This window comes from Zootoca vivipara, chromosome 1 (assembly GCF_965207765.1).
Source record: "Zootoca vivipara chromosome 1, rZooViv2.hap1.1, whole genome shotgun sequence".
NCBI lineage: Eukaryota > Metazoa > Chordata > Lepidosauria > Squamata > Lacertidae > Zootoca > Zootoca vivipara.
This window is the reverse complement of record NC_142582.1, coordinates 38329361-38347044: the sequence shown is the minus strand read 5'-3', so window position 1 is coordinate 38347044 and position 17684 is coordinate 38329361.

Here is a 17684-nt window from a genome sequence, read left to right as displayed (position 1 = left end):
ATCCCGCTCTGCAAGTTGGCGTCCGGGAGATCCGACATTTCATGAGTGCTCTCAGCCCAGGCCCCCCCCCCACTCCTTGAACAGTCGGAGTGGGTTTGGGGGCATTGCGGGCCCGCGGCCCCTCTCCGTAACCCCCGGAGAAGTAAGGGGGTTGCCTTTAACTCCCCTGGCAACCGCCGAATTCCTCATGAAGGTCGGAGGGATGGAACAAGGGTCAGCCATTCCTGCAGGCGGAAGCGGAACTCACCTCTTTTCCAGTTTTAACCCTCACCCGTTTGTTTTGCATGAATAGGGCTAGGTGTACCTGGTGGTGGGTAATAACACTCTTTAACCTATGTAGTGTTGACACACTCAGACATGACATCATTCACACAACTAGTTTATCTTCCTGAATAAGATCCATAAATCACCTGCTGTCCCTTAAACAGGATCACTATGGAAAGTGACTTATCTGGTTGATTGTACACCCATGGTATTCTCAGAACACATAGTTTCTTCGTTTTTAGCACTCTTAAGCAAGGGCTTTTCTTATTCTTAAGATGTGACCTTAATTCTCAGTAACAAGAGGTAGGGCCTTTTGCAAAGGTTCATGCGTTCCTTATCTCAAGGCAGGTTATTTGTCTTCCTTTTTGCTTAACCAAACAGCCAAGACAGGGAGAATCTCTTGCTGTGTGTTCTACAGCCTCCCTCCTTTAGAATGCCTCCTAAGGCAGACAATCAGTCAACCCTTCCCTTCAGAGCACACCAAGACACTTCTGCCATTAGTACTTCTGGCCAATGCACAGATGCAACCCAAGACTGCATGCAGCAGCTGAGGTCAGAAATCTATAGAAGCAATGGGATAAAGATTACCATTTCCCTCTTACAAACAGCGTGGCTTGCTATTACCTGTGTACGGGCCATTTCCTCCCCTCACACATGCACCTTCCAAGATCTTAATAAACATATGTTTTTACAAAGCTCATCATCATGATGTTTTACACTGTTGTTAACCACCATTAACAATAATTCTGGAAAGAGAAGGGCTGTTATTGACTGAATTGGAAAGGTTTCATTTGTAAGAAGGCAAATTGGAGAAGTCATGTGGGCAACAAGCTTGCAGCTGTTTGGTCATTTGTGATGCTTTGGATGTGTATCTGGATTTTTCAGGGCTGCTGGAATATATTGCCTGACTACTGCTCCTACTGTCTGTCTGTTGTACAATGTGGGTGTAATTGGTTGGGTTGATCTCTGGCAAGCAACTGTGGTGGATAGTTGGGGTGCCAATTTTTCAACTGGCATGTGTAGCTGTGGCACAGTCTGTATAAATTAGCAGAGAAAAGGTGTTCATGAGTAGATATGGAGGTCAGCAAAGCAGGCACCTAATTGCCAGAATCAAACTTTGGCAAAAAGCTAGAAGCAGTAGTATCAGCTGTAATTTCTTTTTGTGTTCACTCTAAGTCACAGCAAAAGAAACAATGTCCGTTATGCAAGTTCCAGCGTTACACATCCCCCCCCCCCGCACCTAAATATAATAAGTGAAAGTGTGGATATCACTAAAGAAATAGCTGCCTATCTATCACCACACATCACCACATAAGTATCAAGAAATTCGACACAGGGGCTGATGGAAAAATTGCCCCCCTTAGTTGTAGAAGACTTCTCTGATTCAGAAGCTCTGCTATTAGCTACAGACCCAAACTAATGGTACTAGGTTTATTCAGAGCTGAGTATTGCAAACAAATGAAGTGGCACAATGGACTATACCATTTCAGTCATAGATTGTATTCCTTCCAAATAGAAAAAAAGCACAGCAGGAAAAGAGTTGGGTTACAACATTCTTGTATGCTATTGTGTTGTTATTTTTATTCCAACAATTTAAAAAACAACAACAACAAAAAACAACGGGAAGTAAAAAGTGGTACCCCTCACTTATGGTATTGCTGTGGTACAATCTGTACCTCAGAGCTCTACCACTTCATTTACCCTGTTGTGTAGGTCCATCCTGAGTACAGGCACACCATATGCAAGTACAGAGACCCAGTTTCCTCCTCATTATGACTTTACACAGGCAGGCAGGCAGGCAGGCAGGAAGTGGCACCCTGGAGTAACTGCTAGTTGCTCTTGTTGGGTGGGTGGGGACCTGGTCTGTGCTGTGCCCAGCAACAATATCTCGTCCCCCACAGACCCTGGTAGTGCAGGGCATAGGCAGGGAGGCCAACAATCTGCAGAGCCAATGACAGGTCGAGTCAGCACACCCTAGCTTGGTCCCCCTCCTGTTCCCTGCTAGAGTGCCACACAGGCAAAGTGGCTCCTGAGGTGGAAGCTGGCAGCCAAGGCCGCCTTCTGGTTTGGAAGTATGTCAGAACCCAGGTTAGCTGAGGGTCGGGAGGGCAGTGCCCCCTTTGCCTTAATGGACCAGTCTTCCTTGGACTCCTCAGAGTGGGCAAAAGGAAGGATGGCTTTAAGCTTTTTAAGGCTTGTCATTGCATGGTTTCCGTTTTTTTTATTGCTGCTTTTGATTCGATCCACAGGGGCATACAATTTTTTTCTTAAATAAACCAACAAATAAATAAAGGTTTCAAGGAAGGGTCGCTGTTGCTCCTCGCCCCCCAAGGCTGCGTCTGCAGCTGCGCGGGCGAGCAAGTGGCACCGGTGGGGCTGCACTGCCGAAGGCCCAACTTATTACCTCAGCCCACTAATTTGCCCCCCCCCCCGGAGCTCCAGGTGAGGAACATTGTGGGTACGCTGCGGGGGGCGGGGCAAATGGTCCTCCTCCCCCGAAAGGGGCCCCAAGAGTCTTTCTTAAAGTTCCAGAACTTGCTCTTTCTTCCCTTGGGCTGTGTTCTGGGGCTAAACCAAAGAGCTGCTGAGCAGCAGCAGCACCCGCCCTGTCTGCGGGGTCCTCGCCTTCCCTCTCTCTCCCTCCTCCTGAGCTGAGCGTCCCCCCTGCCATTGATTCCTCTCGCCCTTCCTTGGAGGAGGCAGGTGGAAGGGCTGGGCTGGGCTGGGTTGGCTGGTTGGCTGCCGGCGGGAGCCTCTGCGCAGCCAATCGGGTGGCGGCGCCGTGGAGCAGCTGGCGCGTTGGGCCGGCGCGCCTTTCGCTCCTCGCTGTTCCTCTGCGAAGCGGCCGAGCGCCGGGCGGCTGTTGCACACGGGCGCCAGGCTATGGGTGCGCTGCTGCCGAGCCACCATCTTCCTCTGCCCGGGGAAGTGCGCCGCCGCCGCCGCCCACTTGGACAGACCCAGGCGAGCCCGGTAAGTGCGGAGCTGCTTCGCAGCCACGACTAAGGAGGCAGCCGCAGCAGCCTCCTCTTCGGCGCCGCCTCCTCTTGCTGCGCCCGTGCAGGATGCCAACTTGGGAGCAGGAGGGCGCGGGCTCTTCCCCTCGACCTGCTAGTTTCCCGGCCGCCTTTTCTTTAGGATCGCTAAGGGATCGGGCGGGGCAAGCCCTTGGACCTCCGGAGGCTGCAGTCCGGGTCTCGCTTATCTGCGCGTAGGCTCCATTGAACTCTACAGGACTTACTCCGGAGTAGGCAGGCAGATAGGATCGCGCTATTCGTCTGCTGCTAATACCTGCGAGGAGGATTGCGCTCCCCGTACTGCTGACTTTTGGTGGGGGTGGTGGTGGTATATCATTGCTTTCATTTCTTTGGCTTTGTTTTCAGCACGCGTCCTCGGAATATTCAGGGAAGGTGTAAAATCTGTACAGTACAGTATTGCCTTTGTACTGAACTGTCCGTGCACAATTGATCCAAAGGGCTGCCCTCTCGGGAGTGATCCAGCGAGCTCCCAGGACCGTTCATTTTCGTTTTCTGACTCCTTTTTTGGGTGGTGGGGGTGGCCGTCAATCTGCATTGCGATTGTTCAGATCTGCAGCCCCCAATACAGGAAAGAAGTTTGCGGGCGTCTGCAGAAGGGAACGTGATAGCAGCTGATCCCTACATGAGATCATGTAGTCTGTTCCGTAGTCTTCACTTTGGCGAGGAAAAAACGACAGCGAACGAGTTGCAAAGGAGTCGCTGTAGCATCAGGCGAAACTACGGTAGCAGCGCGATCCTTAGGTATGTTTTGGCCAGAAGCAGTTCCTAGAGTCCAGTGGCACGGAACTGCTCAGTAAACCAGCGCAAGATTGCAACAGAGCAATCCGAGGTATTAATTGGAAACAAAGCCCTCCTTTAATTCAGTGGGATTTAACTCTCAGCAGGCATACATAGGATTTGGTTGCACACCTTTTGGCCAGGGTGTTTGAAGGACTTTGATCCCAAAGCACGCTTGCTAGGCAGTAAATCACCGCTGAACTCCGTGAGGCTTATTCTTGAGTAACACGATTAGGTTGGGTGTGAATGTGCCTTTAAAATGAAACTGCTTAGTTCAGTCATTCCATCTCCCTACCTTAATTTCAAGCATGTCGCTGTATAAAAGGAGTTTCAATATCTTGGGAATTATAAACACACACGCCTAAAAAACGCAACCCCATCAACTGTCTTCCTACTGCTTAAAGTACATTCATTTTCCTTGTAACACTTTTCTAGAGATCTTAAAGAATGGGATCAGTTGCTTATCATTTCCTTGGAACAGATAGTCTCTTATCAACGTGGTTAAATTGCCTTGCAGGTTTGTTCTTTAGTACCGGTATCTGTTTTGGTTGTATTTCGGGGGGGGGGATGTATTCTACTGGGAAAGTGATAGATGCTGTCATGGCATTTCTGAATGCATGCTATATTTTTTGATACTGTATATGATTAAAATGTTCAAAGGGGGGGGGGGAATCCAAGTAGTTTACTCTCTCCCTCCTTTCTTTAAGTGTGCCACAATATTTTCACTGTGTTTTATTAACCATGCCTGGTACAGTGTGTATGGTAAAATGGTTCCTGGTGTGTGTGTTTCCAGGCAGTTGCTGAATGTCAAGATGATGAATTTATGTTTCAGATGTAGTGTCAAGGATAGCACAGGTTTGTTGGGTAACTAGAAGGCAGCTAATCTTCAGGGACATCCCTTTTGTGCTTTCTGGTACGTGAATCTAATAGCTGCTTTAAGGTTGTTCGATGGAAGAGGGGGGTAGGAAACTTTTCCCCTTTCTAATAAAGGCAAAGCCTTTTATTAAGACTGCAAGCTCTTCACTGTGAATGTGATTAATTTTTTCATGTGTAGCAAAAAAAAAAAAGTATTGAGAAGAAAAAACCCTGCATAAATTGAAGGTTTCTCTCTCTCTCTCTTTTTTAATAAAGTAGCTATCACTTTATTCTGATTGAGCTGTCATTCTTTTTTAGATTTTTCATACTATGTGTGTAATGCTACACTTCTCTCTCCCAGTAAAATACACTTTTTCCTGCACATTAAACCTGCATCATTACCCTTTTTATTTGCCTTTTCTGCTTTCTTTGAAAGGCTGAAATTGACCCTTTGAGTCAATGGATTTCACTGTTCTTCTTACCTGCATAACCTTTTGGTTTGGGTCAGCTATTGAAAAGCCATTACTCTTGGGGTCGATCAGGTCATCTTCACATTTCAAGTTTCTTCCCCCAGTGTTCTGATAAATGCACCAAGGTCAAACCATGTAGAAATTTGTTCTTTGATAAAGAGCAATCGGCAGCAATAGGTTTTTGATTCCAAGTCTCCCTTCCCCCCTTTATACTTCAAAACTCCAGGAGTAATCTTGCCCTTACTGTAGGATCATTCCCTTATTGTGTAGACGCTATTTGAAAAAGTTGGATGTTCCTAAAAAAATCATTTTACATAATTAAGAATGTGATCATCTTGTAGTCACTAAGCTTAGCTGAACTCTGGGAGGCTTACATACTTCTGAGTGGACATCTATAAAATTACACTGCAAAGATGAAACCAGCACACACATGAGTCTTCCTCTAATATTAATAGATTTTAATATCAAAGTATTCATGAAGTACCATGGTAATTAATAGTATAGCATGCAGTTAGCCTGTGCTGTGCTTCTGCAGGTGTCAGGAAAGTGAGTTCATTTTATGTGTGAATTCTGCACACCCAACCAAAGTTGCTTAGAAGACACTTTCAACTGGACTGATTAAGGTATGCTTCCATATAAATGTGTTTAGGATTGTGCTAAATGAGATGTTTTATGGAAATTGCTGGTAAAGTGGGAGAAAGGCAGTCATACCACACTGACTTCAACCTATATGAGAAACTACTGAAAATTACTAAATCTCAGAAACCTCCAGTCATCTGTTAAACAGGATGCCAATATTTCCGCTTTAAAAATAGTTTGGGCTCACTTTTTAAAATATGCGGTGCTTTGTTTGAGCTAGCATCACTTGTGCAAGTCAGTTGCGTTGTGGTCACTTCTTAATTAATTAGTCTGTAGACACTCAGCAGGACATTTTTTGTGTGTGGCTTGCGTATAGGAGACTTTATATGGAACGCAGATAGCATTCAGGATGCTGAACTTTCTGTCCTGCCGGTTTTTGAATTCCACCTGTCCCCATTAAAAAGAGGAAGAAATAACTCTCTTTATGGGAAATATGCCATATATTTGCCCAAAAGAGTTGTGTCAGGTGGTGTGGAGACTGTAATGTCCACATCGGAATGATAGTGGGAGAGGTAATCAACCAGCTGAAGAACTGGTTTGCAACACACAGGTTCTTAGGACAGGTTGTTACATGTCTTCAAGCCTGGCTGCTATTTTTATTTATTTATTTAGAAAATTTATACTGTGCCCTTGAGTAAAAACTCTCAGAGCAGCTCCCAATCAATAAAGTATAATAGATTGATCAGAAACAGGGAGGCTTTGTAGCTGACACTGTGCTCTACTTGATTGCAGTTTCTCTTTTATCCTTGATACTGAAGGATGTGCAAGACATAAGAAAATCTACATTAGGAAGTTATCATATGAGCATCTATGTAATTTTGTTTCAGAGTTTGCATTGTAATACTCTCAGCATGCAACAAAGTACTCCAACAATGCCATCCTATATATACATGTCAGCTCAGAAGTAGGTAAGCAAGTAAAGCATTGCAAAAGTACATAAGTGTGTATAAACATCGCAGTATGACTGCAAACTTTGACAAATGGGTCTTCCTAAGTGGAGCTGTGCTGATAATTCAAGAATACCTTTTCGAAGTACCTTAAGATTGTAGACCCAGGCTGCACTGTTGCTTGTAGGCTGATTAAAATCCCTATTGAGGCTGCTAGGATTTAAGAGGCTTAGTTGTGCACAGGATTGCAACCTCAGTTTGTATTTTTGGCATATCATTTTAGTGCTCGTCTTTCACTGTGCTGTACATGGAGGACTAGACAGATGCTAGCTGTTGTGCTCCATATGTATGCATTATGGTAGGCTGTTGACTTGTGCCCCAGGGCCATGTTCCTTCCTACTTCATTACTTCTGTTTGAGCAAGGACATTCAAACAAGCTCTGTGTCTTGTACCTATTGTTTCCAAGAAGTTACCGCTGCCTATATAATTGTGAAGCATATTTTCTGCATTGGCAACTGCAGTTTGAATGCGAAGTGCTATGTTATGCTATATGAAATCTGGAAACCTTTCTCCTAGATTTCTTGATCAATAGGCTACTTTGTATGAGGCATGTGTAGAAGTCCTTTACTTACCTTGTTTTTCAGGGGCTGTCTGGGCTTCTTTTTGCCTAATTTTGGGGGCTATCCCATCCTGTCCTGAAGGATAAGGGTAGTTTACGAAGTATTGTATGATACAGAACAACACATGCTCCTTAAGGGTTCTCAGAAACTGACAGAATTTTAGAAAGTGTAAAATAAATATTAGACTAATCTTTAGCTTGTGATGTGAAGGTGATGAGTATCGGAGGTATCGGCAACAGCTCCCCCTCCCTCTAGAGCACAGGTAGGAAGCTCTTGGGATTCTTCTTGGCCACACTCTCATTCCCCAGACCACAGGGTGTTTGCCTGGTTGGAATGTGCCCTTGAACTCAGATGATGCCCCTTCCTTCCTGGATGGAGGATAGGGAGGGCTGGGTGAGTGTGTGTAGAAACCTGCCTACTGTTCAAAAGTAAAATTTACATTCATTGCTGCACCCACTCTGGCCCCACCTAGCACTGACATGTCCAGGAGTGAATGTGGCCTTCAGTCTGAAAAAGGTTCACCTCCCCTGCCTGCACTAAAGTAGGGGTAGGGAATATAGCTTCCCCATGAACCAGCGAGTGTTGCATAATAACTGTAGGTGGAGATAAGCCATTTCAGCTTCCTTTTCCTTCTTTGCACGCTACTTAAACATAGCCAGGATTTGTTTTCCTTCTCTACATGGCAGATTGCAGCCATAGCCCTTCTCATCCTGTGACAAGGTTGTGGCCCAGGTATGCCACATGCCTCAGGGATTTGTTCATAGGCAACCCAGGCCATACGATGAAACTCAGATATACCTCTGATCTTCTGCAAGAAATATATATATGAATTAGTATGCATGTATTCCATTGCATGTGATTGCAAATATTCAAGCACTCACACTTCTCCTTCAGGAACAACTGCATATCCTAGTGTCTGCATGTATTTACTGTTTACATAGCACTTCCTTAGGCAGTTATATTTGCATATCTTCTCCTATTTCTGCATTTGAGGATTCTCATCTTCACACTTCTTAGTGAGGTCTATTGAAAGATGCAAACAAGAATGGCAATCAACTGCAATAACTATAGTGAGAAAACTTGGGTAGTTCTTTCAGAACAAGGGTAAACTGGGAAAAAGGAAGGGCACGTGTGGAAAGAGTTTTATAAATGCTTTGTAACTGGCAGATGTTCTGAGAAGTGGTGAGAGACGAGTTTCCCGGTTGATATCCAACAGACCAGTAGCATAATTAGTTGGATAACCTGAGAAATTATTCTAAGAATGAGGTCATGAAATCTTCTGGGTAATTATTTTCAGCTAAGTGGCCTCCAACATTGTTGCCATCTGGTTTTCTAAGGAAAAAATATTTAAATGGGTTAGTTCAGTAGTATCAAAACAGTCTTATGTTGCTGTGCATTTAAATATATACTATAGTATTCCTATACCCCCTGCTACTGTTGTCTAGGGTTGCCATATTTCAAAAAGTAAAAAACAGGAAGTTGTTCAGGTGTTTTTTAGGAAGACCCCAAAATTGTATTGCATTAGAGTCCAGGTGGTACTTAGGATGGAGAAGCTATATATTGCTTTATTGATAGTTACATCAGTGCCTAATATAAATAATTGTATTTATGGATTTTAAATTGCATTTCCTATTTAATATATTACACATCACCCTAGCGGCATTGGTGCGGATGACACACAAATGAGTAATCTGAATTCAGGCAGTGTCAGGTCTGAATTCTGGAGGGAAGTGGGGTTGTCGTGCAAGACCTTTCCATCAACTATATTTGTGCAACCCACATTTCTGGTATGTGATGGAAACTCACTGGGCGAGCAGCAGTCTGTCAGCCTAACCTACCTTGCTGGGTCGTCATTAGAATGAAATTGGGAGGGAGTGGGGGAGATTAGAACCATGTTTTCCACCTTGAGATCCTTGGACGGGGGGAGGGGAGTAAATATGTAATAATAATAAATAATAATAAAAACCTGGCAGAGAAAGCTAATCAGATCACATTAATAAACTATTTAAATTTTGCGGGCCACACATGGCCCCTTTCTGTTGACTGGTTTGTAGCAAAAGGGTCCAAACAGGCTGCTTAGACAGGTAGACAGGTAGAGAAAGGGAGGGGAGGCTCTTTTGTAAGGTACAGCAGCTGTAAGGGAAATGGGTCCAGCAGAAAGCAGGAGGTGTGTTTAAGAGAGTTAACAAAAACCACAGGTGTGAAGGGAGGCTTGGGAAGATGTTTGGAAGTATGGTATGTGAACAAAGACTGAAATGCATGAGTGACAAAGGGAATGGTGCTGGCCACACTGAACAGAAATGATATGTGACAGGAAAGAGTTCTGCTGAATGAAAATAGAAGTTGTGGGAGGCAGGAGTAGCGGTGGGGGTGGGGTGGAATAAAGAGGCAAGGTAATATCAAACTGATTGGGACAGTGAATGCATGAACAAGGAGGGTGGAAGAAATGGCACAGAAAAAGACATGGTATTAAGTGATGTTGAAGTAGAATGAGCGGGGGGTGGGGGGGTGGGGAGAGACAAGTGTGTATGCCAATCAGACCATGACTTGAATAGGAGATAAGGAGAGAGAGAGAGGAAAGGAGTGTGAATTTGCAAGCAAAGTGTGGAAGGAATGGCATGGCAGACACTTTAGCTTTTGCGATGGGAGGATTCCTATAAACAGGGCTGTCTTAAGCATATGTGGCACTGGGGTGCAAAGATCCTCCCGGTGGGCCCCTCCCACCAGGTTGCCCAGTCCCAGGGCAGAGCTGGCCGGCCGCATCAGCATCTCACTAGCTTGGTCGCCCCTGAACCCGTAGCAAAAGAGCCTACCGCGGCGCTCCGACTGACGGGCAGGTTCTCACCTGGACTCAACTCTCGGGCCCCAGACTCTTGGTCTGGCGCCCCTGAGAGCCTGGTGCCCGGGTGCCCTGCACCCCTAGCGCCTATGGGTAAGACGGCCCTGTAGGCTGAAGAGTTTGGGGGCCCTGTTTCATTACAGAATTTCGTTAGGAGCTAGTTTGCTGCATGCATAAGACTCAGCACAGTGTGTCAGTGTGTGACTTGCAAGTAACAGTAGGAATCCTTCCTACAAAGCAGTTGTACCCCTGCAATAATTTGGAATGCACCCCCCCCGAAAAATAATGGGGGCAGTGACTTTTGGCAAATGAAAAAGTCACTGGATGTACCCATGTCTTCTGTATTTAACAGGAGTAAGGCAGCTTAATCGAGAGCACGTGCAGAAAAGTGACAAAGTAGTAGTAACATTTAGCGGGACTATGGCATGAGCTGCCAGTTTGGAACAGAAAGAAAGTTTCTGAGTATGAACTCATGTAAATGTGCTGCCTCCTTTCTAGAGCACTGAGCAGCACATGGAGCCCTTGCAAAAACTCTCATTCACTTTGTGCAGAACCGCCTCTATTCATCTGAATGGGTTGACCTTTTGTGGATGTGGGAGCCCCTTGTATGCCAACCTGATTTCCTGCACCTGCAAACAACTGCAGACTTGGTGCAGTTATGGCAGGTGGTAGTGAGGATAGGCTGGATAGCAGAAACCAGAAAGTCTCCGACCAAGTCTAGCATGGAGATAGCTATGCTTTAAGCCTTTTGATTTCAGTGGTTTTCAACATCCAAACTCCCTCTTGGCTTATGGCCATGAGCACCTGCTGCTTCATCAAACATACTTGGTGCTTCCATCAAGTTACAGACTTTGCTTCAATGTCTTTGCTTTACATGTACTAAAATAACAGAATAAAGCTAGCCACGATTTCTTGGGTAAATAAAGCACTGTCAGAGAAAAGCTCTACCTTCAAGAGGCTGGAAGTATCCTCCGGTGGTTGCTTCACAATATTTCTTGTTGCTTTGAGAAAGCTCTACATGTTCAGAAACACAAGTGGCAGCGCAAAAGAGGCGGACTGGTAGGTTACAGAATATGTGTTTGCTTCTGGGTGCGAGCAACCACTTCTGTGCCAAGGAGATTTTTCTGAGAATTGGTATGATTGTGATTGGTCTTCTTCTTTTTTAAAAATAATAAAATAAAAATAAGGACATGCTCTTTTTCTGTTTCCTGCTAAACTTGCAATGTAAAAGCAGAGTGGTCCCCTTGAGATGAATTTCCTGAAGTCAGAAATACAGCTCTCATGGGAATCATTTCAAAATAGCAAATGATTTAATGTTGTGATGGCGAAGCATAAAGAAGTAATCCCTGATGTGAGGATATCTGCCTATATGGGCACAAGTCATAACAGGACTGTTTCTACACAGTCAGAGGTGAACTGACAGACCGAGGCAGTCTGTAATCTGTGGCTAATGAAGGCTACCTACTGAGTCTCCCTGGAGGATGCATAACTTTGTTAACCCATTTGACAGATTTGCATGTAACCTCAAAAAAACAACAACATACCCACATCAAATGTTTAATGTATGAGATGGTTGGATTAAATATTTCTAATTATCTCCTGCAAATGTCTTCCACTGATAGGCAAACATGTAATTCTTCCACTGGACACCATTTCCCCTCAAGATGCCTTTATTAATCATTAAAAAAGATTTAGCTACTTGTGCATCTCTATACCTCTGCTCTGACACTGAGCTGTTCTCAATAGTTCAAACTTAATAAAGTGAATTATACCAAGTGCTTGTTGAGCACTGGTATGAATTTTATCCCTCTAGAGACTTGTCATTTCAATGCATTATAGTAAAAAGTAAAGGGACTCCTGACCGTTAGGTGCAGTTGCGGATGACTCTGGGATTGCGGCTCTCATCTCACTTTACTGGCCAAGGGAGCCGGCGTTTGTCTGCAGACAGCTTCCGGGTCATGTGGCCAGCATGACTAAGTCGCTAACATACAAATATTTCAAGTGTTTTCTTCTGCGCTAAATATGAACTATAGTTGTGCTCGCATTACTTTTATGTTATCTTGACTCTGTTGGAATGTGAGAAGTGCAAGGCCACATTCTTTGAGGGGGGGGGGGATCCTCACAATCCACAATCCACAGCTTATTTAGAGGACGAAAGTTCAGCAAGACTACAGCAAAGAGTCTTTGCTTTGCAACCACTTCATACTAGGAAAGAGCATAAGTGAAGGGACTTGAGTTATCGGATGGACTAAAACAAGCCCTTTGGGAAGTATCAAAGCGTTGAAATCTGGGACTTAAGGCAAGAATGGTTTATTATGTACTAATCCACAACACCTTCAAACACAGCATTGTCTGGCATATTAGTTTACCAAGAATCCAGATCAGTATTGCTCATGAAAAAGAAGAAAAGTGCATCATACCAGTCCACACTAGGGCAGGGATATGGAGTCTGTGGCCTTCTAGGTGTAGCTGGATTCCAGCTCCCATCAGCTTCACCCAGAATGGCCACTGGACAGAGATGGGGTCCAGGGAGTTGTAGTCCAGGGGGGTGAACCTGGCTTACTAGCAGTATGTGAAAAGGATCTAGGGGTGGAGCACAAGCGTCACATGAGTCAACAGTGTAATCCTTGGAGATTTTTAAGTAGAGGTTGGATGTCCATCTGTCATGGATGCTTTAGCTAGGGAAGCTTTTAATGTTTAATAGATTATTGTATTTTGGTATTCTGTTGGAAGCCGCCCAGAGTGGCTGGGGAGACCCAGCCAGATGGGTGGGGTATAAATAATAAATTATTATTAGCTAAGATTCCTGCATTGCAGGGGGTTGGACTAGATGACCTTTGGATCCCTTTCCAACTCTATGGTTCTATGATTTGAAGGGTCACAGGTTCCTCATCCCAGACAGGTTTTCCATCCCTATTCCTGAAAGCTGCTTCAAGTTTTAGGCATCTTGGTACTGTGACTCAATGATTAGTGTTTCTCACTTCATATCCTCCATGTAAATGCTACATGGAGTAACACTGAGAGTATTGTAAGTGTTTTAGATATAATCGAGATTGTGTGTACCTTTAGATTAGACTATAAAGCCCCCTGTGTTTAGCTTTGGCATGCGTTGATTTGATCTTTAGGGTGGCAACCTGGCAGAAAGCAATACAGAATCTGTCTGGCAGCTGTTCACCTGTTTGATCCCTGAAGTCAATTGAGTGCTGCACTTTCTTTCTCAGCTAAATGCCTTTCTGGACTAGGGGAACTCTAATGAGACACCCATTGTGGAAGGTACTACACAGCATTTTCTCTAAACATGGGAGTCATGCTTCCTCAACTAGATTAAACAACAACATCACAGATTCATTCTGATTTTTAATTATCTGTTGTTGTTGTAGAATGGTGGAGAAAAAGTATTTTCACAAAAGAAAATGATAGAGGAATGCTTTTAATGAAAGGGTTTGTTTTTTTGGGAGGGGGGGTATTCCTTCTAAAAGATAAATGATTAATGGCACCAACACTGCCTTCTGGATCACCTTGCAAGAGGTTTCCTTCATCAATCTGGCAAGCGGATTGTATAGCAGTTTGCACCCTAATTAAACTCCCCAGTTGGGAATGTGCTGTTTAACAGATTACCTGTAGTTAAAGTGCAGTCACTGGAAATGTAGTTAACTTGTCGATGTTTAATACTGAGTTCCAAACATCAGTTTTTTTAAAGGGAAAAAACAAAAACAAAGAAAGCAGGCTCATTGCAACATAACAAATGCTTCCTTAAAATTAAATATCTAAGTTACAGTGAGTCCTGTCTATTTTATTCAGAAGTAAGCCCCACTGAGCATAATAAGGCTTACTTCCAGGTAAGCGTGCATTGGATTGCAGCTTCAGCAGTGTAATAACAGCAATGTTAGGTATCTCATAATTCCTCCTATTTCATTTGTTTGGTAATTTCATTGAGGAGAAAATATTTCTGTGCTATAATCATATCACCAATAATGCCTTAGGTTTATTCCAGGGCAGAAATTCAGGTGATTGTCTCCACTTTGAACCCAGGAATAATATTAAGTATTAGATTATTTCAGTGTGGCTTCTACCCAAGATAAATGCCACTAAATGCAGTTGCTGGGTTGGTTGGATGATCTTGAGCGAGTTGTTTTCCTCCTGCCCCCCTCACCACTAAGGGTAATAAGCAATTCCAATCCATTCTCTGCTACCAAATGTAATACATTCCTTAAACGAGGACTTAATGGTCTGGAAACAGAAGGCTTTTTGAACTTTAGATACCTATAAACATTGATAGTAGCTAATAATGCAGTGGTAATTGCCACACTGAAATCAAGTTATTCTATAACATTAAAAAATTGCTGCTCACCGAGTCTGGGTTTTGGGGTAAAGCAAAGGCAGGTCTCTTTTTGAGCTGGTCCAAGTGGTGATCAGGTTGGGATCTGCACATGTAGGCTACTAGAGATACCACTATCTATAGCATGGGTAGGCAAACTAAGGCCCAGGGGCTGGATCCGGCACAACGCCTTCTAAATCCGGCTCACAGACGGTCCGGGAATCAGTGTGTTTTTACATGAGTAGAATGTGTCCTTTTATTTAAAATGCATCTCTGCGTTATTTGTGGGGCATAGGAATTCGTTCATTCCCCCCGCCCCCCGCCCCAATATAGTCTAGCTCCCCACAAGGTCTGAGGGACAGTGGACGGGCCCCTTGCTGAAAAAGTTTGCTGACCCCGATCTATAGTCTCTAACCTAACATTCTTCAGATGAAAACTGGGACATTCTATTCTGCATTGGTACCACTGCTTTAAAGGGATAGGCACCCCCTTTGCCCCCAAGTCCCCCCTCTGTCTCCTTCTCTAGCATCCTCCCACCCACCCCTCCAGCATCCTGGTACTTCCATCTGCATGCCAAAGGGAAAGGGAGGGTTTCCCCCCCTTCTTACCACACTGCTACAAGAAAGCAAAAGGGAGCTGGAGTGCTCAAATGATAGGAGGCTGTGGAGGTGAAACGTCCCTCCTTGTTAATGTTACAGCTCATCCGAGCATCAAAATATTCCGCACAATTTATTTTGTTGCAATAAATTAATTTTGTTGCAATAAATCTGTTTCTATTATTGAAACCCAGGATTTGTACATCAGATGTGTATGGGGCCTAAATAATGTATGTACCGGTATGTGTGTGTGTATGTGTAATTCATACATTCATTCTACATATATTGCTGCTCCTCTTATTTTACTCTCATGGTGCAATCCTGGATGTTTATCTCCTTGGAAGTAAACCCCACAGAGTGCTAAGTATTTTGCTCCCAGGAAAATGGGAGACGTGTGTAGGATCACACCTTCAGTTGCGACGTACTTTTTGAATGTGTGGTATGTACAGTAGATTGTAAGTTCCTGCAGGCAGGGACCTAATTATTCCAGTGCCGTTCTGTGTAACCCTGTAACAAAATAATCATAGCAATAATAGTGTATTAATGTGAGAGAGTTAGTTCTCCCCCTGGTACAGTATTGGAAAACAGGATACCTCCATGTATATATTTCAGGCTAAAGCCCTGTACTTTATACCTTTACCTGGGAGTAAGTATCAGTGAACATAATGGCTTTTGCTTATGAGTTGCAGTCCTGTTCCATGAGTCACAGCCTGGCAATCTGATTCAGCGCATACTTACTCAGGTGTAGGTCCCATTATGTTTAGGAGTGCTTACCCTCATGATGTGTATGTGGAAGATTGCACCCTGGTGCCTCAGAAGTAAGTCCACTTGATCCCATGTCCGTGTTTGGGTGCAATAGGACCCTTCACACAATTACTCTGAATAAGATTTCATTGAGCTCAGTGGGAGTAATTACTTCACCTCCCCTAAGAAACCTAGCCCTACACAACCCTAACCCACGAATAACTTACTCTTATACACACCTACTCAGAAGTATGCTCTGCCTCGTTCAGTGGAATTTACTCTCAGGTAAAGGCATTGGATGAAAGGAGTCAATACAGCTCCTTGCCAAGGGAGCCTAGGTATGCCTCTGCATGTGGGTAGAGAAGGACAAAGCAGAGAATGAGAATGTGGGTGGATCCCTGGGAGAGACAGAGTCAAGTGAACAAAGGCCTGCCTTGCCTGCTGAAGGGATCAAAGGAGGCAGCGAGACACACAGGCGTAACTGGGCAGCCACCCTTCCTTCCCTGGCCGAGAGGGAGCCCAGTGGGGAAGAGTCTCAATGGGCAGAGTTCTCTGCTGCCTTCCAGCCAGCACCTGGCAATGAAACCCAAAAGCAAGTCCTGAGGAGGGGCTTGTGATGGAGACCACATGCCAAAGGTCTGGCTTCTGGAAGGAGATGTGAGGGCTTTGACAGGGTCCCGGAGTCCACCCACCTTCTTCCCAAAGCCCAGTAAGCGCTAACTATGCTTTGGAAAAGAGCCCTCATGTCTCCTTCCAGTGTCTCCCTTCCCTCCTCAGGAGCTACTTCTGTGGCATCTGCCCGCTGGCCAAGGGAATTTGGGATTCTGAATGACCAAGTGAGAAGCTGTGATAAGGGTTTTCACAACTGTCCCGGCATTTTCGAGACAGTTGGAGGATATACTAACCTATATGTCACGGTTGACTAGCAGCACAAACATGACCTCTTATTTTTATTAGATAATCTTCATTTTATTGATGCCTCAGATGTTCACAAAAAGCTTTGAATTATGGTGCATATTTCCTTGATCCATGTCAATTACTTAGCATCTCTTACTTTTCTAGTAGAGATGTTAATTTCATACATATTCTTTGATCAAAAAGAAGAAACGTGACCTTTTGTATTGACATTGATCGGTGCTGACTTTGTTCTATGTATGATTATGATAGCTATAATCCTTGTCTCTTTTTTATGCTATCAAGGTGCTCTGCTTTTGCAAGAGTGTTGTGCCTGTCTTCCTGCGGAAGTGATTTGGTTCTTCAGTGTTGTTAACTTGGCCTTGGTGGTAATTATATCTATTGTCTGATATTTTTCAACTGGGTGCCTTGAGGAGGCTGTTTGAGTTTCTGCATCAGTGTTGTGAAAAAACACATGTCATGCATATAAATTGCAAGATGACCCATTGCCTGTTATTTAATGTTAGAAAGCATTGTTTAGCTTTTTGCTTATTGTTTTAGGAACAGATGAGTGCATGTACTGAAGACAGAATGCATTCACCCTTCAATAAACTTAGCAAATGGAAACATATGCTAGCTGGAGAGAGTTTATTTTGGCTTTGAGCCTATGTGAATAGTGCCATCATATAGTTCAGACACTAGGGTGGAATCTAGACACATATTAAAAATGCTGTGAAAATGCT